The following is a 23,524-nucleotide window of genomic DNA, read 5'->3' as shown; positions in this document are numbered from 1 at the left end:
GAGCCACATGTGAGGTTTCAAAGCCCAGATCCTACATCACAAAAGGTGTATCATCTAAAGCAGTCTCATTTAACTTGTCAGACAATCATTCCTTTTAGACCAGATTAACAAAGCTAGATGAAACAAGCTAATAACACTAATACTTGGAAACACCAAATGCCACATAAGAAAATTTGGTATGAGCAGTAGGAAGCTCCCTCAGGCAGGGGTTCATCTTTGGTGTGTGTACTAACACAACATTGCCTCATCCTTCTCTGGAGCCCCTAGGTTCTCCTGTACAAATAATATACAATAATTGTAATAAAGGTTAAACCAGAAGGCATGCAATAAAAGAGTGCAGCACAGGGTCTAAACTCCTTTAAAAGTCAATGGGAAGCAGGCTCCTTAAATCAGTTTTCAACTGTAGTTCTTTGTGCCCAAAAGGTTTTTCTAAATTCACAATAAATGGATTACATGCCTAGCTCCCAAGTGATTGCTCTCAGAAGCTGGTGTCTAGTTCCCTATCTGCACCCTAAACCACACATACAGCTTTGGAGATCTGGCCCCACATCCTTTAAGTCTTAGAAAACTCCAGCCCAAGGTTCTTTATAATGTCACTCCTTTGGCAATAAAGTTAGCAGCTGAATCAATATTGAGCTGACATTGGGTGCTGTCTTTAACTTGAACTATGGATTTATTGCACTGAGTTCATGATAGATAGAGTGCAACTTGTGCAGACAGGCATCTTTGGCCTGTATCCATCTATGCTAAAAGCCAGTAAAATTCCAGTTGCTGTCACAGTTCCTGATTACTCTCTATAGAGTGCGCAGAAAAATGGGCATCCGCAGCCTACCAAAATACTGCTGAATGCTTACCCACAAGGCACATCATGCCTTGCTCCTGTTCTCCCCTTTTCATAGGCATGAAAAAACTAAGAGCCTTCCCCTAGCCTACTCAGCCTTTCTGGAGCAAAGCTGAGAGGAAAAGAGGAAGCCAGGAAACATTTCCTCTGCACATCCACACTTGGAGAACTGGAAGAATGCTGGTTGAATTGCTGTTTCAGGTATTCGGGTATGACATTCACACACACCCTCTGCCATTTAAAGTGCAATGGCCCATGTCTAGAACATTATTCCACGGTAGAAGAGAGTCCTTGGTGGGGGGAAGGAAGCAGCAATAACTTCAGCTGACAGCACCACAAGGAAAAAGAAAACATAAGGTGATATTAGAGCCAAGAGCTTCAAGAAAGAAGTCTCAGAGTATGATTTAACAGTTTTTAAAAACCTCCTCTTTCAATGGACTTCACTTCATGCCCTAGGGCCCCCTAAGGCAGTAACTGCAGCTTCATGGTGCTTATTCAGCATTCTTAAACTTACTAAACTTGTGTCAGATCTGTTCCCAAAAAAATGAAAAAAGTCAAGCTGGAATAGCTCCAAGAGTATCATCACCCAACCAATGATGACATTATAAAATGGTGGTGCCATTTGGTTGCAAGGTTTTGTTATGTAAAGCTCTTTGCTGTATTGGGAAAAGAATGAAGCATGTGTCACACTACATTATTAAATGCCAGGAAGCTGCCGTATTGTGTTTCTTTGATCTGCAGACACCATTTTTATGTTAGTAACAGGCAATATTTCTGCATAGCCTTTTCTTTTCTCTGTGCCTTATAACATAGCTGGAACAGCACTTTAAAGTAGCAGCTTGGATGAGTTTCATTTTGGCATCTTCAGCTGCATTACAGATATTCTGAAATGCATTCTGATTAAGCACTGGAAAGAGGAAAACTTCAATACTTTGCAACAGTGAAAGACAGGACAGGACTTTATATCTCACTGCTGAAACCTGCTTGCAGTCCTCTCATATACCTACAGCTACTTCAGAGGTTCTTTCAGATTCCCAGTACACTACAGAGTCCAAAATGTCAGACTCTTCTCCCTCTCCACGTGGTGCTGATTCACAATAAGAGCTGTTTCAGGGCAGAACAGTCCTGTTTCAGCAGGGAGCAGCACACCTCAGCCACTTCATGCTCCCTCAACCTCCCTTCACTATTACTGTGGCTACATCTATATCGACCCATCTACAGGTCTGCTTACATACAAGAGAACACAGGATGGCTGGGGCTTGGTGCCACGTACTTGCAAATACTGATAGCATAGCTAAGTCTGCCTATATGTACCTCGCACTCGTACATAAAGTCAAGGCTCACCTAGGAATTGCCCTGTGGTCAGCAGGACCAATGACTACATGCTGATCGAGACTGCTGAAAAAGACAGAGGGTACATGTAGTCCAGACTGACCCTTAAACATAGGGCAGAGCCAAGCTTCCCCCGGTCCCCACCTCCTTCCTGCCCACCTCACTTGAAGCCCTGCCACTGCACACACGAGGCTATCCTGTGTCATTTGTTCTCCTGCTCTGCGGCTCGGTGCCCCTCAGCAAAACAGGACAAGCATTCTTCCCACCTCATAGGATAAAAGCATAGAAGCTGAGCGGGGTGTATTAACAGGTTTTAGTACTCAGATATGACAGAATATTGGAGAGGGACCTAACCATGTCACAGGTCGTTAAGATCACACTGCCTACAATGAAGCGGCTGGTGCTGTGCTGCAGTGCCACACTGGATGCTTTTAGCAGGTAGCATTACAGTTCATGGGACTGCAGGATTGGAACACAGCTGTAGGCAACAGAGCACAAGGGCATAGTATGGAGTTTCACTTACCAGGGCAGCATCAATACCACGGTAGGTAACGACTATGAAAAATAGAAGCCTCACATATACTTTGTTCTGCTGACAAAATTAGCAGATCTACATTTTTTTTTCCCAGAGAAAGATTTCCTGACACCAGACAAGTATCTAGGAAAGTCACATAGAACAGCCAAGTGTCTAACAAGCCCCAACCAATCCCTCCTGGCTAGAAAGCTAAACATGAAATCAATTCTAAACAAATTCAGTGCTCAGAAGTGCTATTCAGAGGATCCCAAAATGTGCATTGGTCAAAATAAAAATGATTCAGTTACCTCTATGTGCTACTTGGATCGTTTAGATCTTATCAGCTGATATATGATCTTGTTTAATTCTTTGAGGTGTATTTAAGGGAAACACTACTAAACCTTTCACACTTAATAGGCAAATAAACCATAATGTAGTATGTTAAACATTTTAATGAGAGTTTGCATACTTACTTGCAGCTATTCTTTTACAGTTAACATTTGAGCAGTGTTTGTGTGTAAATTCAAAGAGCAATTGAACTATACTCTGGAGGTAAAGGTGGTTTAGTACTCAAAACTATGTAGATATGTATGGAACTATGTCTTAGATCTGTGAGGTCCAGAGAAATTAGACAATATACACTAATCCATCAGTGAAAAAAACACTAGAAAAATACATATTGTATAAAGTTCACTGTAGAACATGGCAGTTACTCTGGTAGATATAATTGCTGCTAGAACCTTGACAGCAGCTGTGAAGCTAACAGACTAAAAAAACAAGTCTCTGTCATTTGAACTAACAGCAAAGTCTGTCTTAGCACGCGCAGTTCAGACCCCCTCCAGAGAAAGCAATCTGCCTATTAAGTGATCTGGACAAGACCTGGCTTGTATTTAACACTGGTGCTAACATGCTCGCTGACTTCAGGGGAGTCACGTCACATCTTTGTACTACCTTTCTTATTTTTTATCCATTTCATCGCGTTTCATCTACTTTTAGTGAAAGTTCTTTCCTGCCAAGGAACTTCAGGGCAAGGGTGCACAGACACATTACCCTGTTCATTGTACTGTTGAAGGCAGGACTGGACATCTCCTTCTCTAGAACCTGTTGATAAACCCATTTCAGACTCCATCCCCTGCCACTACTTCAGGCTGCTGTGCTCAGCTCCACACTGCCATCTTCTCCCCCTTTCCTCTTACTACTGTGTGGCTGTCTCTCCCCATCCCTGTGCTCAGGGACCCCTTTAACTAAAGGGTTATTGCAGCTGAAGAAACAGGGTTTCACTGGTCAGCCATCATCTACCAGAACAGTTTTTATGCATTGTGCTGCTAACCTGCCAATTCATTAACGCAGCAACTACGTGAGATTTGCTGTGGAACATAATTTAATGTTATATAGTAGCCTTTATCCACAGAAGACAAGATAATAATCGGCTGTCTTTTTCACTGCTGAGTGTCTCCAACTGCAGAAGCCAGCAAACAGCTAAGAATTTACTCTTCCTTCTCGGGAGGCAATTGGTGTAGTCAGCCTCCAGCAGCAATACTCTTTGCTCTCTGAAGCTCAGACTCACCAGCGTCACTGCAATATGCAACAGCACATGCTGCAAATGCTTGTGTAAGCTGTAGCTGAGCCAACATTCAGCAGAAACCATAAGTACCAAAGGCTATTAGAAAATCTGTATGTTATAAGACAACTCATGTACAACCTGTTGATTTAGGGACTGTCTAGCACAAGACAGATGCCCAGGCAAACATTTTGTGCTGTCAGCCAGGAGCTCTAAATTAGAAATATGAAGGTATTATCTAGAGGCACAGATGCCCATGCTATAGACTTCATAGTCTAGATATTAGAAACAACTAGAGTCTATCGCCTGTATGGTCCCACATGTTCAGATATGGTACAGTCTGTATGAGACCTAACACAAATATTCAGAGCTGAAGGGAGTCAAGTTTAAAACCAAACCTTCAGACAAATGTGAGCCCCGTTCCGCAGTCTTGCATCCCAGTTGTAGGAACCCTGCAGCCATCCTTCTGTAAGTTCAGAAAACACCTATCAGGTGTTTTAAACAGTTGTCCAATTCCAAGGTAGGAGCCCAAGTTAATTAGCCCATCTCTCAGCTCAGCTTCATTTATGATTAATTCTGATGTGAATTACTTGATTGCATCTTCTTAAAAATTATTCCTAACCTTTCTCTTTGGTCTTGGATTAGGCATCACTGTTTTATCATGACATTGAGGTACTCCAACATGGACCAAGATTATGTCAGAGAAAAGTGTAAAGAATAAGATTCTTGGGGGAGATTTTTTGTTTATCTAAGTGAATGCCATCCAAGTGCCAGGATAATATTGCCCCCAAATCCTTCATGTCCCACCCCTGGAGTGGACTTTGCTGCCCACCATTCCCCACCTGCTGCATACAAACACAGATGGTTGCTGTCTGCCGTAGCACCTCAGAGCACGCAGCGAGGCTGGGGACAGGCTTCGCCTTCCCTCCTCCCAGAGCACAGCAAGCCCCGGGCAGCTGCCGCCTGCCCCCGTCCTGCCTCAGCAGATTTTCTGTGCCCTGCGGTAGCACAGGTGCAAGCGGCTCCATGAACAGGCAAATTGTGATACACAGGCCACCATCCAGGATGAAGATCTGCATCCAAGACATCTGCTCTCCAAATATGCTCTTAGCCTTTCACATGAGTCGGCCGGCTTGTTTTCCAGATACAATTGTTTCCTTTCATTTGCTTTTCATTTCTAGCTCTTTTTCCATGCAAATCCTTGTAAAGCCTCCCGTAGAGAATGAGTTTAATTGCATACTCTTTGTCTTCTGCCTCTGGGGAAGTAAGTGGCAGCATTCTCCCAAGCTCAGCATCAAGGGCAACATGAAATATTTCAGGACACAGGAAAAACCCCACAAGGCTTACTTCCAAGCAGCTTTAAAAGATCAAGTGCCAGAAAAACGATATTTTTCCCGATTTAACATGCCAGTCATGGTTTTCTCATGCTATTTGTTTAAAAGCCTGAGCTCCTCTTAGACTTTTATTACCTGGCCAGATGCTTTGATTTTGAGAGGACGGAAAGGGCCCATTCAGCTGAAGGCATTTCTCTCCGCAGCCACAGTAGCTGCCACTCAGCACAGATGAGGCTCGGACGAGGTCTAAGCCGGACCGCACAAGCGCTCTCGCTGTCCCTAACACAGCCTGAGGAAGAAGCGCAGAGGGCAGTACCAGCCCCGGTGCCTCCTGGAGCACAGCCCGAGCTGCTCCACCGACCCACCATCCCAGACACCAGGAAAACCTGGGTACCACTGCTGAGAACAGATACTACATAGCTACAACGTGACGAGAATTGGTCAATTTTGTTGTGAAGTTCAGAGGCTGAAATAAGTTACACGGAGCTCAGCTTGCTACTGGGGAGTTTTGCCATTGCCTTCTTGGCTCAAGATTTCTTCTTGGCTCTGTTACTTTAAAAATAATACCAACTGACAGAATGATGGCATACTTCTCTCCCTCAGTTTATAAATATTTTAACAGCTTTGCTTGCTACCTAAATGCCTGGATATTGTGGAATACCTGTTTTAAAACTTGCCTAAATGATACAGAAGCAGAATCTCACTGGAAGGAGCAACAGCTCTTAGCATGACATGGCTACACAATTTCCATTTGAGTATAAATGTTTAATTACATTTGTGCCCTGGTCTCAGCTGGGACAGAGTTAATTTTCTTTCTAGTAGCAGACACAGTGCTGTGTTTTGGGTTTAGGATGAGAATAATGTTGATAACACACTGATGTTTTTAGTCATTGCCAAGAAACACCAAGTCAGGACTTTTCAGCTCCTCACCCTGCCCCGCCAGCGAGGAGGCTAGGGGTGCACAAGGAGCTGGCATGGCCAGGACAGCTGACCCAGACTGGCCAAAGGGGTATTCCATACCATATGATGTCATGCTGAGCACATCAAGCTGGGGAGACTTGGCCAGGGGGACAGCGATTGCTGCACAGGGACTGGCTGGGCATCAGACAGAAGGTACAAGCAATTGTTTTTCATTTGCATCACTTGTTTTTCTTGAGTTTTGTTTGTTATTTTCCTTTGCATTACAATTTATTACTAGTATTTTATTTCAATTATTAAACTGTTCTTATGTCAACCCATGAGCTTTCTCACTTTTACCCTTCTGGTTCTCTCCCTCATCCCACCGGGGATGGGGGTGTGTGTGTGTGGGGGTGTGTGTAACACTGAGCAAAGCACCCACATGGGGCTTTGCTGCTGCTGGGGTTAAACCACAACGGTTAGGGATAGCCACAAGAACTCCTCAGGCCTATGAAGGCAGCCAAAGGCAATTTAGCACCTGGCTCATAATAGGGTATGAAATGGAACTAGACATCTGTGCATAATAAAATAGGCACGACTAGCAATGTTCGATGTCCAATTCACTTTGTGATTATTGACTGAGGCCTAAGCCATAAAGTGAAGGATCTTCTTTTTGATAAGGAACCCAAGATCTATATGTTTTAGGACTTCTAAATTCAATTACTTTTTCTTATTTATTTTCATTCAGACATTCAAACTTTATGCAGTCAATATTAATGCATTGCTGGAGGCCTAATTTATCCAAGAAAACAATTTGACTACTGCAGAGCAAATACTGGCTGCAGCTGACTTCACTGGCCAAGAAACCCCATCATCAATGGCTGTTCATGGTGAATTTCCTTCCCATGCCATAAAGGGAAAGATTGCCAGCACTGTGCAAAGCAGCAGCAGGGACAAAAAATTTGATAGGTTTTGCACCCAGTGGAAAGTGCAAATTCTGACTTCACCAGCATTTTGCTCCTGGTGCACAGCTCTGAGTGTTTACCCATCTTTTCATTTGCACTGATGGCAGAGTCTGGGGCACCTGTGAAGCATGGAGAGGTCTCTGCAGGGCAGAGGCATTTCCCAGGCTGGTGCACTCTTGGCAGGACAAGCATTGTGGGAGGGAAGTCCCAAAGAGGAGGCAGAGCAGCTGACTTCTGCTTCGTTGACTCTGTATGGGTACAGGCTTGCACAGCATGACCATTGCTGGGCTTCATTTCCACAGACTTGCCACAGAACTTCCTACTTTCCTGCCTTTGGAAATGCATATAAATACATTTCTATGAAAGAATTCAGTGTTGCAGGGGTCAGTCTCCATTGTTGCAGTTGTTTCAAACATTTTGAATTTTCTTCCAAAACCACAAGAGACTTTGACAAGCTTTGTTCTGCAGCCCAGTGAGGAAGGGGAAACATGCCCAGGTGAAGGCATTCACCTTGAGCTCAGGGACAGCACCTGCATAGCCAGCACTGCTGCCAGCCAGCTGGTCCCCCAGCTCAGAGCAAGGAAGAAGAATGTCATAGTCTCCCTTTCCACCTACAAAGTTTAAGTTTCAGGCCAGAAATAGTGGCCTGAGACAAACACTTCAAACACTAAATATTAAAACAAAGGTCTGTGAGGAGAACACCAACATTATTTTAATGACCTTCTGCTTCAAGGCTATGACAAAGCTGGACCACTCACAAGGCAGGCTCAGGTCTCTGAAGACCACAAGTGACTTACTCAGATTTCTCATCTTCAGGGAAATAGAGACTCCACAGAAACTCCAGTGGCCATGTATTACTCTGGCCTCAATGCATAAATCAACCTTTCTAGAAGATAGCTGTGCTCCTCTCCCATTTCACACAGCCTGCTGCTCATGGAACTGAGGAATCTGATGTCAATGCACGGCCACAGTCCCAGGCCAACATTCAGACAGGAACCATTTGTTGGCCCACTGCTCAGCCAGCTTTCAGAGCACAAATGCAAATCCTTGTTTAAACTCAAAGTAGTAACCCAGGCCTTTATTCTCCTGTATGATCTCTTCCATACTGATTATTTTTCTCTATCTTTGCTGAAATCAGGACCTAATTCCCAATTGTGCCATAGTCCATGGAGTAACTTCTTTTACAGATACTCAATGCAGAGGGATGCCAACCTCCCAGCTGGTAGTATTGCCACCCATTTTACATGTGTGAAAATGTTGGGTCAGAGGCAGGAGACCTACACCTCCAGCCCCTTTCTTCTGTCCTAATACTGCATCTTAATGTCACCAAAAGTATTTTGCACAGGTAGCAGTGACAGCTTCAGTGGTCCTTGTGCTTGTCAGAATTAGCCTACCAGGCAAACAACAATGCAATTGATTAGCTTTAAATAAGGTTTGCTTATCACAGTCAATTCCCTGCAAAAGCTCTGCTGCTACAACCCTAATACACATGGAAATACCTCATAGCACTTCATTAAAAGAAGCAGCTGGCAAGACTATTTTCACAGCAAGATCCCAAGCTGCAGGTTTACCCAAGAGCAGTCCACTTCTCCGAAGCCAGAAAAGGAAAGCTGCTTCCTAAAAGGCAAATCACAAGTCTCAGTTTCTGCCTTCATAAAGGTTGTCATAGGGATACCGTGATATGACAGAGGTGGTGTTTCACTGCCCCCTGACTTCGCAGAATAAACATACATACAGTAGCATAATCAGATTGCTTACTGCCATCAAACACAGCAAAGCAGCAATAACCCAGATGTCAGAAGTGCATTATGCACCATTAATTTATATTTTTCTAAACTGCTTCATTAATATGCATGATGCTATATGCAGGACATATATCCTGGGCATACATTATTCTGTTTTGCAAGCTTGGGGAGATTTGTAATAATGAACTCTGCATTGCAATGAGATTTTTTTTGTCTGCTTACCATTGATTCAAAATTGAATATCAGTTGTTACAGAGAAAGGAACAGAAGAGATATATGTGCAATTCAGTCATACTAGACACTACAACTTTAATTTACAACATGGAAATCACCTTTAGTGTTGTGCCAGCTGCAGTAGGATGGGCTCAAACCAGGTGCCACTGTAGCACTCAACTTTCCTATGACTTTTGGTAATATCCCTGTTGGCACCCATTTGACTTTTCTAGGACCACAATATCCCAGTTTCTCAGGTTCTTCTGTGATTAATATTGCACTCGGGTTTTTCAATATTCCTGCTAGCCCTCATCCCCTCATTCATTGCGGTACTGCCAGTCATTAAGTGTGTGATCTTGTAATCAGCACTCGAGTCCATCTCTTCCTTGTTGCCTCACTCCACCAGGTCACCCAGGTCTCCCAGTGCAATATCTTCACCTTCTGTGCTCACAACTCCAGCTGGCTTCCCTTTGTGCAGAGGCAAACAATGAAACACTTCACAAGATTAGCCCAGGCTGATCTTTAAATGCTTAGTCTAATTATGTCCTTTCCAGCACAAAATGTCTGCAATTTGTAGCCATTTCATAACTTGTTCTCCCTATTTCCTTTTTGGATACCTATCAAGTGTCTTAGTGAAAGCCATATGGATGAAAACTGTTATATTTCTTTTGTCTGAGAAAAGCAAACACACAGGGTTACTCTAGCACACTATTTCTGATAAATCTGCATTGACTTTTTTCCATTTCTATTCCATCTTTAATGATTTCCCCCCTCTAAAGTATGTTTAAATTATCACATAAAATGGAAGTTAAAGTGTCAGTTTAGATTAAATCACTAAGGATCAATTTGAGTTAAATTGGCATAACCCACTTTAAAACCAAACAAAGAATGTCTGGGCAGAGTTATGAATTAATTTAAGGAAACTTAAACTGGTACAATATTCAACATCAGCAACATCAAAATATGTTTATCATATGCAGAACTGGTGTCAATGAAGATCTCCCAAGTATATTATAGAAGTCTACGATAAGGAGAAGAATGTCATCACTGTCTCGACAATTCACTGTTCTCAGTTTTAGCTGCGAGTTTCCATCTCAGCAAGGCAGGAGGAAGCCACCGTGGGATGGCACACGACAGGCCAGCGCTCCAGCAGCCACAGCATCTCAGGAGGAGCCCGCAGTCACCGGCGGGCAGGGACAGCAATGCTGTGGACCAGCTTAATCTACTAATCCCACTGATGCTGTTTACTCTAGGGCTATTCTAACACGCACGTACATATCAGCACCTCACAGACCACAGCAGCATCCCAGCGCCTCGCCTCGGGGCAGCCACACACCCAGCAGCCCTCCTGCCCACTGCCATCCTGTTATTGCCCATGACTCCAAACAGTTAATCTCATGCAAATGATGCAGCATTTCATATACTCTACTGATAAAAATCTCATTTTATAGCTAGAAAAAGCAGATACATAATCTGCTGGATTGTGACCAGTTTTCTTTTGGGTTTTTTTGGCAGAAAAATCTTATCTTTACCTTGAAAAACAGAACAGCGTACTAATGTTATAATTTGAACTCGGTGGTACTTAATATAAAGGAGGAAAATTAACAAGGTGTTATTTCCCTTCTGGGAAACTTCTGCAAAGTCAGAAGTAGCAATTTTTTCCTGTCACTTGAAAACATGAGTCACAATTGAGGCTTTTAGCAGATAAACAGATTTGGAAAACATCAGTAATACATTTGAGTTACTCTTAGTACTAAATGCAAGATTTCTTTGCTGAGAAACTGAATATATGGGTTTCCCTTACAAATCCGAAAATATGCCACATTCTCACTATAAGTTTAAGGTTGGCCTTAGGCTGAGTTTAAGCCAACTGAATTTAAGTCAGCTTGGAAGGAATCTGAACTCAGCTGAAACAAACTACTTCTAAACTGAACTAAGAAACCTTTCAATGTTTCCTCTGCTTTAATGACACTTTCTTCAGAAATGCAATTCAAGTGAACAGAGTTATTTAACTTTTATAGGTTAATACCTAACAACTAAAAAACATAAAAGCAATCTATGGGATAAGAGGTTGATACCATCATTAAGAGTTTGTGGAAAGACAGTTAAGGATTTGTTTTCACAGGATTACTCGTACTTGCTGCAATAATCACACACACCCCTGTAAGCAAATTAGGAAGCTGAAATTTCTTGGAAAATCCCTCCCTCTCAGTTGCAATTTGAACAACTTTTTGGCAAGTTTCTTTTAATAAAGGAAGGATTGAGGTAGGAATTATATTTGCTGTAGTTCTGTACTTATATAATGAAGTGCAAAACAATCTATTTCATTGTCAATGAGAAAAAAAAGGAGTGGAAAAATAGTTTGTGCCAGCCAGTCATTAATACAAAGAACTCCCATCATTGTCCTGCCTTAGCTCACTCTTTCAGCCAGAAAAAACACATAGAAATTTCCTTAAAGATCAGTCATTAGCATTATAGAAACAATCATTTTATCTATTAATCAATTCACCTGTATTAAAACACAACACAGGACAGAATATTAGAATACAAACACAACTACAGCACTGTTTCTATGCACTACTCTGAACCAGTTCCCTCAATCAGTATTTCTCACTCCACTGACTTCAGTAGCCATTGGCACATATTGCTGGCTTGGCAACTTATCTTGACTTGGTGATATTTGGTAATTAACTTACAGCCATAGCTCCTGAAGTCCTGGGAATACATCAAAACCTGAACTTCCCATGGAGAAACACAATGCAATTCTAGGCCTAGTATTTAATACAAAAAAGCTTGAAAACAAAGAAAAATTAAAAGGCAAATAGAAAAACCCCAAACATGCATTTTAAATCCTGAGACATTCAAGGGCTCTGCTCTGTTATCCTTTTTCATGTGTGGGCTTAAAGGTATTGCACATGGTTCCTGTACAAATTCACTACTATGTGGGCAAATCAGCCGTCTTGTTCACTGCAATGCATGAAGGACAAGGTTGAAAACACAAGCCTGAAAAGGTTTTGGGTCACGATTTCTTCTACACAAAGCTGCTTTGTTTACTTTGTCTTCCAGACAGTGCTGCCTTTGGGATGGAGTATTACACAGGATGAATTCTTATATTGGTTTGGGAACTTTTGGATTATCTTGGTTCCTCCCAGCCAACTGCCCAGTGCTACCAGCACTCACAGGCAACAGAGCAGCCCAAGCTCTTGGAAACTCCCCAGGGCCTTAATGCTGGGGAGCAAGGTGGGGTGCAGCTCACCATATAGCAATGTATATTGCCATGCACAGGAGCAATGCTGAGCGCTGTTGCAAGGTATCACTCTTGGGCACCACAGTGAGAGCTCTGCATTAAACCCATATGAAGGTGTTTCTGATTGAGCTAAGGTGTCAAAGCACTCATGTTTCAAAGAAACTTTACAAATAGGTAATACAACAAAAGCATAAAGTGTCAGCCCCAGAATGGCCCATTAAGCAGTGTGATGCTAAAGAGGAAAAAATTATTCAAGTGTTATCCTGTTGCTAGGTTACCCCATGCTGGTCAAAGATTTTGCTTGTTTCCCTACTAACTTCATCCTAGAAAGCATGCAAAACATATATTGAGCTGCTACAGGAACCCACCCTAAACCTATCAAAGCCAAATCAGTCTGTAACAGCTCTGTGTTACTAGAGCCACTGTGGCTTGCCCACTGAAGCTAGTTCTCTTAATGCTGTCAGCTGTGTCCATATGGACACAGGGATTTTCATGTGGAAAACAGTTTGTTAAATATCCTGTGCATTCAGCTATAATTGATCAAGCATTTTGCCTGTGCTGAGATAATACTGGCATTATTTAGTGTTAAACTGACACATCTGCAGGACAGTGGTGCAGATCAGTCCACAGCTAAAAGCTCAGCCTTGAAAGCAATTTTTTTTTGTGAGCATATAAATGCTGAATACAATGGATACCCTGCCTAGTGTTTCTTTGCTTTTGAGGATCAAAATTGAAGCCGCTTACTATTGTTCAGCCACTGCTATTTTAGGAACAGTACTCTTCCCTCCTCTTTGAGGAGACCAATTCACAAAAAGGAAGAGGCAGGAGGTCACATCATCTTGCACGGTACAAGCAGGGTGTCTGGGAACATCAGACCTCAGAAGTTAAGTGAATTCATGTCTTTTCATTACCAGGAGATGCAAAATTGTAGCCCCCAAATTCGATGTGGTAGCAATGATTACCACAATAACTTTGTCATTAGCCTCTCTACTTTATCCAAGTCACAGAAAGGACCATACAGGAGTTGCAAAAGATTGCTCATTATTCCCTCTGGATCTCTTTAAGACACAGATAATTGACATGCCAAAACCAAATGGCGCTGTGTGCTGGATTTGTTACCCACACAGTGCTGATGACAGGGGTGCTTCAGCTACTGCTGAGCAGTGCTTGCACAGCATCAAGGTCTTCTCTGCTTCCGGCTGCCCCCGCAGCCAGTCAATGGGAAAAAAGGCAGGAATAATCAGCTGTGCAAATACAGGATGAGAAACAACTGCCAATGGAGCAGTCATGCAGGAAGGCATCTGGCAATTATTGTGGATGATAGATGGAACATGAGTCAGCAACATGATGTTGCTGCAAAACATCGGCTAGAAAGAATCCAAAGGGGAATGATCTGAGGTCTCAAAAAAATTAGTTAGGAAAAGCAGACAAAAACAATTTAGTCTAAAGAAGGTAAGACTAAAGAGGTGAGGTACAGATGTAAAGGAGGGAAAGAGTAGCTAACATTAAAGGGCTCTTTTTGAACACATTCAGACATGCTAAATACCAAACTGTGTCAAGAGTATGCTCTGAAAGTCAATCCATTACTGAAAAATAAATGCACGTCTTCCATTACATCTAAATGCTCATACAAGAAAATGGCTTCTCCTAGAAGCTCTGTAGCATTATCTCAATAGAAGGAACAAGCTTCTGCTCTTTCAAAGAGTTAAAGAACATTATATTCTACCATATATTTCCCTAGGAAAAAAAATCTGTTAAACTAGTGAAGCACTCAATTTACTGAAAAAGAAATGTAATTACCTTCCTCTGAGAAATTCCCCAGTGAATCATCCAATTAATTCAAAAAATATTAACCTTCAAGGGTCAAACTTCCTGTATCTAATCTCAACACACCATTATTTTGTTGATCAGTTAAGAAAACATTCAGAAATATGCAGGGATGTCTACATAGCACATGTGTATTTATATATTCCTTGATACTAGAAGTCACATTTGGTAATTAAGAGGATCATAGGAAGACAGGTTTACATTTCAGCATTATTTTAAGACCTGCAATTGTTCAGTCTTATCCATCCACACAAATATGCTGTACCAACTGCATTTTAATAGCACATATTTACTGATAACACTTCAGTATGTGCTAAGAATTTTTGTGTTCTCCAAACCATTAACAATGATTCACAGCCTTGAACTCCCATGAGAATATCAATAGGTGTCCAAGTAGTTATCCTGGAGAGAAGTCGCACCTGATGCAGTTGCCACCAATCTCCAAAAGCTCATGAGCAGGAATGAGAGCTGTAGCAAACACTGAGGTCCACCTGGGGAATCTTGCACCGACCAATATGTTTTGCAACAAGACCCTTTTGGAGTGGGGGCTTCAAATCTGGCTTCAAACATTGGTGACAAACCTACAGGCAAGCTGGTTAGCTCAACTTGCTCTCTAATCAATGGTGTAATTAGAAACAGCACACTAGAGCATCAGTCATTTGACCAACTTAATGGTCTACCTTAGGATTCAATGAACTGCAGGACAAATAGTTCATTTCTCTTTGTAGATACTAAAAATTCAGTGAATTGATACATCAGGCTTACATCTGGGATTTCTACACTATTGATCACTGAAGTCTGGTGACATCTCATTCCTGAAGTCTACTGGAGTGCTTTTTGTTAATTCAGAAATGCCACCTTCTGACTAAATGATCCCTTTCTGCACTATTTCAGTAAGCACCAAGATTTCAGGCTAGCTACTAGTATTTTGTTCAATGTGTTTGATAGCTACAAAGATACTACTTAATGTCATACAGGCCTGCATGAGATGTTTTTCCTGATGGCTGACCACCTCTAAAAACAGAATCATAAAGGTATTGATGTCACAAAATCAGAAGCACCCAGCAGAAATAACAGCAACAGTGCATCCAGACACAGGGCTGAGCTGGATAACAAGCTGAAACAGTGTGTGAGCACCTGTGTCACAGATTGATATTGCTCACTGCCCATCAAGTCACTTTAAGGCCAGTCTTTCATATTCTCACTCATCTAAGACACCAAACAGTGAATTAACATTCTGTGCAGTTATTTTTGACTAATAATTGTAATAACTATATTTCCTGGAAAAGTACAGGAGACATTGTATTGTCATTGGGAATTAGGCGGTAACCACTATGGAAATGGACTTACAATTTGGGTAAAAGGAAAGTAGTGAATTACCTCTCATTCTACCTACACATTTCTAGCCTCCAGAAAAGGCAATAACTTCAAAATAACAGGCAGAGTTTTCAACATTATATATCTTTGCCACTTTTCCTAATTTCAGTTAATAAAAATTTTTTGTCTTGTCTAATCTAGGAAAGTTTTTCCACCACTCCAAACTGATTGTGCTTTGACACACCACGTGAAGGAAGAAAAATAACATCCTTAGTCAGAGTGGGATATCTACACACTTTGAGCAGGTCTGAAAGTCACAAGCACTGCTAAAGAGTCCAGTTCTACCAAAACCTCTAATGCACTGCAAATGTGTCATGATGTTATTGAAATTTAGTTTAGGAAAAAAGCAAAAGTGCTCCAGAAGTGGTATGTTTTAACATTTTTCAGAACTAAATTTTAAAAATATCTTCTTTTCGCTATGTATTATAATAAACAAATTAACTCTCAAAAACAAATCAAATCCAAACATGTCAAAGACTTTTCTACCAAGAGTTTCCTAAGCCAGATGAAAAGAAAAATCTCAAAACCTGGAAGTCCCACAGAAATGAGAATCTGCATACCCTGCTGAGTGCTATTAATATGCTCTGCAAAGTGTATTTTTAAAATGTGTGTACAATTTAAGCTTACTTACTGTACAAATTAGTAGATCATCTCAAAAAACCCACTTTGCTATCAGTTACAGAGCATATTTCTTTCACTTAAATATTATCTTGGAAAATCTAAGATAATCACTCCCCTGGTAATTATGTGGAACATTCCAGACTGGATCACACTCTTACTGAATGTAGTAGAAGAATGTCATTTACCCCATGCAGAGTTGCAGCAAGGCTCTAATTCATGAGATGAAAATTAAAATGAAGCTACATACATGTATATATTTTAGATATGTTGGAATTGTTAATTTACACTATACCATTATAATCATTCTGTAAAGAAGTTTGTCCTAGTTTGATGGGCTTTTTCTTCAAGCCTCCACTCAATCTCTTCATGTTTGTAAATAAAGGAATTGCACTCCAAAACTGAAATAGCCCTCAGTGTTTAATTGCACAGTTCACTCAGGTGAAGAAGTTCAAAGGGGACACCAGGAACACTGGTGCAACAGCAGCACAACGTGTCCTAACTCGGTATCTGACTCAATAGCCCCTGGTCTTAAGTGGCATTCATTCTCAGAGTGTAAGAAAGGCACATTGGGAAAGAAAATATCTTTTTATAAACGGTACACTTAGGGAAAACAGGCTTTCAAGTACTTGAGCCACTCCTCTGGTTACAAATGGGACCCACAAAACTCAAATACAGTTTGCTGTGCTTAAATTAACTGTGCTAATCAGATAATTTGCAAGAAAGGGCATTATGAAGAAAGGCAATGAGCAGAGAGAGCAACTAGCCAGAGGAGAGGTGATGAGGTTAAATACCACAGGACAGAGCACTTGGAACTCAAGTGTTAGCACAGGACAAAGCATTCCCAAGCCTTCTCTTAAAAGATTTTCTACAGCTGTTGCATACTTTAAATCTTTTCAGTCTTTTTTGTACCTAGTCCAGCCCATAGATGAAAAGACACTTTTCCCTAGAAGTTTTATTTCACCTACATTCAAACCATTGCATTTTAGCACAAAACTACTATTAGAAGAAATTGGTCATGGATTATTTTATCCTGCATATGGTCAAATATTTAGAAACAGCAGCAAGGAATGAAAAGAGCCAGCAATAACAGTGGCAATGCTTACCACTTTAAAATTTTAATCACTGATGATTAATGATGTTTACTACTGTAGCACTTAAGTCACAGATTGGCATCCCTTGGTCCAAACAACAGACACAGAACAGAAATTAAGATAATAGTTCAAAGCTCACTGTGATGTCATTAAATGATCATTTCTTCATTTATTCAGAGCCAGCAGGTGCTTTCACCAAAAGCTGCTCAAAGTGGATCTTCTGAACATTCAAGTGTTCGGACACATGGCTGCAGTAGTCCGGGGTCTTTGTTAGTCAGGCTTCAGCATCCTTCCTCCAGCCCTCTTAAACTTCTATTTTTCCTCTACTGCAGGCGCATATTTCTTCATAATTGCCTTTCCCTGGGCTGCTGCTCACTGGGGAAGCTGATGCTGCATCCATCCCTCACTGCTCGGCAATGAGGAATAGAAAGGGTCCCTTTTTTCCTCAGCCCTAATAAATATTTGCATGGTGTCCATTTTTATAGCTTCCTACTAGAAGCATGTAATAATGCATATTTATGTGCTACCCATTTAAGAAGGTGACACCATCAGAGCAGCAGAGAGATTAACCCCCTAGCACTGAGACACTTTTTTAAAGTGTTCTCACTATCAGCAGCTCGTTTAGAGGACTACTTTTCTTTAAAAGCTCTAATTAAGATATTTGTCAGGTGATTTGAGGGATACATTTCAGCTATTAGTTTACTTCATAATCAGCAGACTCAGATGTTTCCAGCTGGCTGAGCTGCAGGACACAAAATTTGTTTCCAGTTCAAAGTTTTATGTATTCCTGAATACACACACACACACAGCCTCCCACCTGGATCACTATGGGTACTAGAAATCCTGCTGGAATATAAAAAGGCGATAGAAACATCCAGCAATTAAAATGGGAGCGATAAGGAAATCAGCAAGGCAGAGGAAGAGACATCCTAGACAAAGACACTGTAGCTGATTATCCAAGCCGCTGCCAGTTGACAGGTTGTCCTGGTTTCAGGCACAAAGCCTGTAAGGATACAGGTTCTCGTACTTAGTGTGGCGCCTCACACTGATCTTGAATAAGGATGCCTTTATTCAGATGCACAGATTCGTACAATTGTTAGAAGTCAGTGAGAATAGTCGTGTTCTCGGAAATACTAGTAAAACAAAATGCTTACCCAGTGGCACAAGCGGTTAGCTGAGGTGCAGCTTTCTCGAGTAAAACAACAACTGCCTGTGCTCGTTTCGCAAAGTTTCAGCAGTATCTGCTGCAGTACAGACCATCCAACGGAATCGTTTGTCCTAAAGGGATTAAGACAAAGGAGAGGAATCCAGACCTTTGTCTGAAAATGACTAGTCTCACCAAGGAACAGAGATGCTAATTAATGAAATTGTGGAAGGTCACCTCGTCCTTCCTCTAAGCATAGCCCTAGGGATGGTGGCACATCCAGACCACCATTAAGCACACAAAACACTTAGTTCTGTGTAAACAGACTTAAATTCAGAGCAATTCAAATTACACTTCAGGATCTTAACTCCAATTCAAGCAATGTCTATTCAAATGAATAATAGCAGGACCACCACATTTTATATAAATGGGAAGAAAAATGGGAACAATCATGCCCACCTGCACCAAGAGGCAGTTTCATTATGCATTCAACGTCAAGTACCTCTCAACAATTTACTGGAACATGCTGGTTGACAATTTGAGCAAGCAGCTGTCAAAAAATTTGTCATTCTGATAGTGTTCTAGGTATGAAAGTTAACATTAATAGACCTGCTTGCAGTGTAGAGGAGCAAGAAGTCTCAAGACCTTTCAGTTCAAAGGAAGCAGGAGCCCAAAGCCCTTCTGATCTGGTGAAAAGATGCAAACTTGTACTTATCTATCCATTCTGCTGATTCCCAAGATATTCAAGCAAGTAAAAATAAGACAAGTGAGTTGACAACACTGAAGGTCATAGGATACCTGTAAAAAGAGTACACAGCTGTAATATCTTTATAGTGATACTTTCCCAAGATGTTCTTGGTACCTTGGGCTTCATGAGTCAGACATTTTTGCATTTCTCAGTCCACAATTATTCTCTTCTACGAATGTCACCACAGGTTTTGAACCCACTTACAGCTAAGTTGTTAAATCACAGACAGTGCCACAATCACAGAAACTGAGTTGCACAGATAGTGAACACAAGAGAAGCACTTCAGCTCTACACTCAAAGCCCATGAACAAGCAAATGAGAGATAAGGCAGATGCAGACTGCATACAAAAATTTCTCCCCCACATTGTGTACTGCACCTATATATCTGCCTTCACACCAGGCTGACTTTTTACAGATACCAATTTCTAGCCTGTTAAAGAGTCACCTTAGCCTTTTCTGCTCTATTATTAGGGGATTTTCCTTATAAAACTCTTCAACCCTCAAAGACTGATGGTCCAGGATACATTTTCCCCTGACAGCATGCTTCTAACATGCCCATCAATTTTTGTTGTTTGTATTTTCCTGAATTATTGAAAGGATTTGGTAACAAAGCATGGTAGAAATAAACACAAACAGTGAATCTATAAATAGAAACATGCAGCACTAAGTCAGTGGAAAATGTTTCCTGACATGTAATACTTGGTTCACAATCATTCTGAAAATTGGAAGTTGAAGATAAACTATTGCAACAGGAGATTGTCTTCCAGAAAAGTCAGTTGATGAAAAATATTATATGAACTGATTATTGCAAGAAGCAAGAAGCCTCCCCTATCTGGCAGCACTTCACTTTTTTCCTAAAAATGCTTGAAGGTTGACTTTTGTCAGATAAAATTATTCCAGCAAAGAATGTCCGTGTACAGAAGATTATACAGTTTCCTAACATAAACTGTCAGAGTGTCACAGTGTTTTGTCTGTGTAGCCAGCAATAGCTTAATAGCCTGATCCATTGCAATGTTTTGCCAGATACCTTGCAAACTGCTCAGCTCTTCCTGGAGTTTATGGGAAACAAACTTCATATTACACAAATTCCACCTCCACCAGCACTGAAGATTTGTGATCCCGCAAGCCCCGTTTTCCCCCAGCAGGGAATCAGCAGGCCCCACAGCTCCCCAGGCATCTCTGCTCCCTCCAGAGCACGCCAAGGCTGTTACCTCCAGCAAGGCACTGCTGCTCAGCAGCTTGCCACTAACATTCTCCAAATTCATCTCTGCATTCAACTGCAAAGCTTCAGAGCACGCACAAGCTGGAAAGCTAGATCTTTAGCCACAATGTCGACAGAGAGAGGAGTAAGCAGATCTTCTGCAAAAGCTACCAGCAAATGAAGCTGCAGGCCCCACCCCCCAACTTTCCCCAAACAGGGAGTTTCTCTGAGCATCTCTGCTCAAAGCCGATGCTCTAATTTACTCCATTAGCAGAGACACCCTCAGCTGAGTTCAAGAATCTGTATTCCAGACAATTTTCAGCCTTCCCCACCTTCAGAGCTCAGTGCCATTCCTTTCAGTATGCAAATAATTGTTTGGATTAAATATAAAGAAAGTTGTCAGCTGTTCATTTATTAAACCTGAGAACCTTTCCTGAAAAACCTACCAGGATTTATCACTCCTATGTCTCACTTCTGATGACATTTTGCTCTTCCCCTACATCATGATTTCTCATCAAATGGACCCCTGCCACACAGAAAGAAGAAAGGTACTCAGCACCGCACTCACACAAACCACCCCTATGTGTGGGAAGGGAGCAGGTCTGCTTGTCCAAAAAGCGGATTCATTGCCCCGTGTGCAATAAGCCAATTCTCACACACACAGGAGAGATACTGCTTTTTATTCAGTGGATTTCCATCAAATTAAGCACTCCTAATGCAAGTTCTCTTGTCACGCTTATACACAAATGTTACAAGGTGTACACTCCGAGTTACAAGGATTGGTTCAGGTTTCTTCGCCTAGTATGTAAACTAGAATGCATGCTCGGTTCTTGTGCCCACCCTTGTCTTCTGAGTAGGTGGTATAATGTGGGTAGGGGGCTCATGGGTCAGTGGTCACCAATACCCCTGCCAGAATTACCTTCCCCTAGTTTTCCAATACTTTTAGTAATTTCAAATGGTTCTTCAGCGTCTGCTGACCAAACTAACAATTCATCAGTTACACTTCTACCTCTTGACAATCACATCTTAATTGATACATGGTTCAGATAGACACTAACTAACACATGGGTAGGACTATACAATAGTCATCCTTAGCAGTACCTAGTAACTGTCTGCAAAGCTATCTGTAACATCCTTATCATCTATGCAAAGCTATCTGTAACATCCTTAACTACAGAGGCATGATTAACTTTTAAATTCAATGCAAGATACCAGTCTGATTACAGCAGGCTTACCAGGACGCCTCAGGTCTGGTGTGCCTTCAGGGGGGGTAAGCCAAGAACAAGTTCAGTACAGCCACGTACTCGTTTCCGAGAGAGGGGAGGGTGGGCAGGCACCACGTACTCATGCCTGTCCTTGCAAGACTGGTCAAGTGTAGTTGAGTTGCAGAGCTGGTGGCAAGTATTGAAGGAACAAATCACACACACACAAAGTCTGGAATTAAAACCATCTCCTGAAGTATTAACTGTAACTTTCATTCCCAGCACTCACACACTCAGACCCGAGAGACTCTCCAGTCAGGCCTGCGTGTGTCTGATGCACACAGCTGAGCAGCGACAAGGCTCCGATCTCCCAGTGCTTCCAGCAGCCACCCCCAGCCCAGCCCTTGCTTTCACAGACAGTTGCAGGGCACTGTCCAGGTTATCAGATCCAGACTGTGCTTCGGCAACAGTCGAGAGCCAGTCCTGAAGATGCAAGCCCACAGAGAACAGCCACAGCAGCCCTGTTTGCATGTTTGCCAGCCCAGCATCGCCCAGCGGCCAGTGCCCTTCGGAAGCAGGGGCAGGTCTGTGTTGCGGAGAGCAACGCATTCGCTGACCCACATCATCTCCAGCCCTTGCCCAGGCCCTGCACCAGAAACAGTGCTCTCGATTCCTTCAGTGCACTGGTGCCCTCCCTCAGCCCACCCATCCCACAGGGCTGTCAGTGCAACGACTCTTTAGTGCCAAAGGAAGCAATACAAAATCCAAGCATTGATTTTTATCCAGATCTCTGATCTCAAAGACAGCAATGTAGTCTTTATCACCATCACCATGCTCTTCATCCAATAATGCATAGCCACATTTCAAATACCATTACATGCTGGAAGAGTTAATCAAGCATACATTCAGTTTGCAGCCAGCATAAGCAGGAGTAGCATACTGCTGCAGTGGCACAGAAGATACAAACAAAGCAAGAGCTGCAAGGGAGAGAGGCCCACTGAGACAGCTGAAGAAGTGCTTCCAGGGCCAAAAATCTGTTGACACAGGTGTTAGGCAGCAAGCACACTCCCACCCCCCCCCACCATGAACTCTCCTCATAAAAACAGAGGCTGAAACTTCACAGGAGAAGAGCAAAGGGGGTATTCAATAGAACTAAAATTAACACTGAAAACATCTACAGAGGAAGCCCAGCCCTTGTAGCCAGTTGGCCATATAAAGGGCATCACACCAGCTTTCTAGACCTACACAATTTAGCTGCAAGCACAGGATTTTACAAGTTACTTTGAGATTTAACCTCCTAGTGCCACTACAATCAGGGGAAGCATTAGCCAAAACAGGAGAAGTCAGCAGTAGAAGACCCAAGCAACTCACCCAGCTCCCACAGCAAACCTCTAGCTGAGCTGGCAATACAGCTGTGACACCCATGGTCAGGCTATGGTGGAGATAGGACCAGTGCTCCTGCAGCACAGGCAAGAAATGAGATATGGCCCCAAGCTGAGCTTAAATAGCCCTATGGACCCACACAGGACTGGGGGGTCCCAGGTGAGGCTGGTTGGGGCCAGCTGGCCGATTAGCACCCGCAGGGCCAGGACACCTGTGGGATCTTCCCACGGAGGGTTTCTCTCCATCTCCTGAACAAGGGGAAAGGGGTCCAGACTCCCTCA

The 23,524-nt window shown here is 42.2% G+C and overlaps 1 protein-coding gene and 1 long non-coding RNA gene across 5 annotated transcripts in view; one reads left to right on the top strand and one right to left on the bottom strand.

Annotated features, from left to right (window-relative positions):
* LOC142604548 (uncharacterized) overlaps nt 1-20,785 on the bottom strand; it is a 119,347-nt gene extending 98,562 nt beyond the window's left edge. For all 4 annotated transcript variants that reach the window (XR_012838414.1, XR_012838415.1, XR_012838412.1 and 1 more), the window contains exon 1: nt 20,669-20,785. This is a non-coding gene — a long non-coding RNA (uncharacterized LOC142604548). The remainder of the gene's footprint in view (nt 1-20,668) is intronic.
* Nucleotides 1-23,524, top strand: part of MED31 (mediator complex subunit 31) — a 277,258-nt gene that overhangs the window by 157,170 nt on the left and 96,564 nt on the right. The window lies entirely within an intron of this gene.

Source organism: Balearica regulorum, chromosome 19 (genome assembly GCF_011004875.1).
Source record: "Balearica regulorum gibbericeps isolate bBalReg1 chromosome 19, bBalReg1.pri, whole genome shotgun sequence".
Taxonomy (NCBI): domain Eukaryota; kingdom Metazoa; phylum Chordata; class Aves; order Gruiformes; family Gruidae; genus Balearica; species Balearica regulorum.
Note: the sequence above shows the minus strand (reverse complement) of the source record. Positions and strands in the feature narration are given on the sequence as shown.